The sequence below is a fragment of the Sinohyriopsis cumingii genome, chromosome 14 (genome assembly GCF_028554795.1).
Source record: "Sinohyriopsis cumingii isolate HCF-2022 chromosome 14, ASM2855479v2, whole genome shotgun sequence".
Taxonomy (NCBI): Eukaryota; Metazoa; Mollusca; class Bivalvia; order Unionida; family Unionidae; genus Sinohyriopsis; species Sinohyriopsis cumingii.
Genome location: NC_142974.1, coordinates 59,023,601 through 59,024,655, shown reverse-complemented (window position 1 = coordinate 59,024,655; position 1,055 = coordinate 59,023,601). Strand labels below are relative to the sequence as shown.

Sequence of the window (1,055 nt, the reverse complement as noted above, 5' to 3'; positions counted from 1 at the left end):
TACTCCTCGTGCTCACTGCTATAACGAAGATAAGACACATACCAAAGTGTGCTTCAGCTGATTGTGGATCTTTCACTTCACCTTCTAGATCTCAAATATAACGTATATTGAATCATGATTTTGGTAACATAAAGTTTTGATATTGAATTGTTAAACTTTTAAAAAATAATAGCACAGACTTTATTTCGTTACTCCAGATAAGAAATGAAAGAGAAGGAGAAAAAATAAAGGTAAATAAAGAAATAGAGAGGAAAATAGTAACGAAAATGAAAACTATTTGCCACAGGGGGGATCGAACCCACGACCTTCGCGTTATTAGCACGACGCTCTAACCAACTGAGCTATGCGGCCACTTGCTAATCAAAATCCTCCTACACAATCTAGAAATACAGATGGAGTACATACTTTCACACAATGAATGATTAGCAAAAGGAACCACACAATTAGGGTACGTAAAAGCATTGCCAACGTGTATGTTAATAGTATAAAATATATGGAAATAATGTAAAATGCATAACTCCCATATTATAACAAATATTGGTCTTTTCATAATTGCCGAATGTGCTAACGTTAACACATTGCGTGTTGTTTTAAGTAAAGTCATAAATTACTCCTCGAGCTTTTGGAGAGAACGAAGATAAGACACATACCAAGGTGGCTCTTGGTTAGTCGTGGATGTCTCACTTCCACTTGCAGGTCTCATATATATCTTAGATGGTCCTCTGAATCAGGTTTTGGGTAGCAGACTAACGCAGCTTTTAGAATTGAATAATATAGTTTTACGAGATAACTAGGTACAGATTTTGTGCCTTTACAAATGGAAATTGAAATTTGTGCTGCAGAATAGAAATGAAAGAGACGTATGAGAAAATAAAATAAGTATGGCCAAAGGGGCGATCGAAGCCACGAACTTCGCATGGTCAACGTGTGTGTTATCATTATAAAAATCTATTGAACCAATGTAAAATGCATAATTCGGAAATTATAAAAGAAAACATATCTTACTATCCTCTTGGACACTTCAATATACAGTTTGACAATATGATTTCAGCAAA

General features: G+C 34.9%; 1 non-coding gene across 1 annotated transcript; it reads right to left on the bottom strand.

Moving 5' to 3' along the window:
• Positions 1-277: 277 nt before the first annotated feature.
• Positions 278-351, bottom strand: Trnai-aau (transfer RNA isoleucine (anticodon AAU)). The gene has a single exon. It is a non-coding gene; the product is annotated as a tRNA-Ile (tRNA).
• Between the last annotated feature and the right edge of the window lie 704 nt (positions 352-1,055).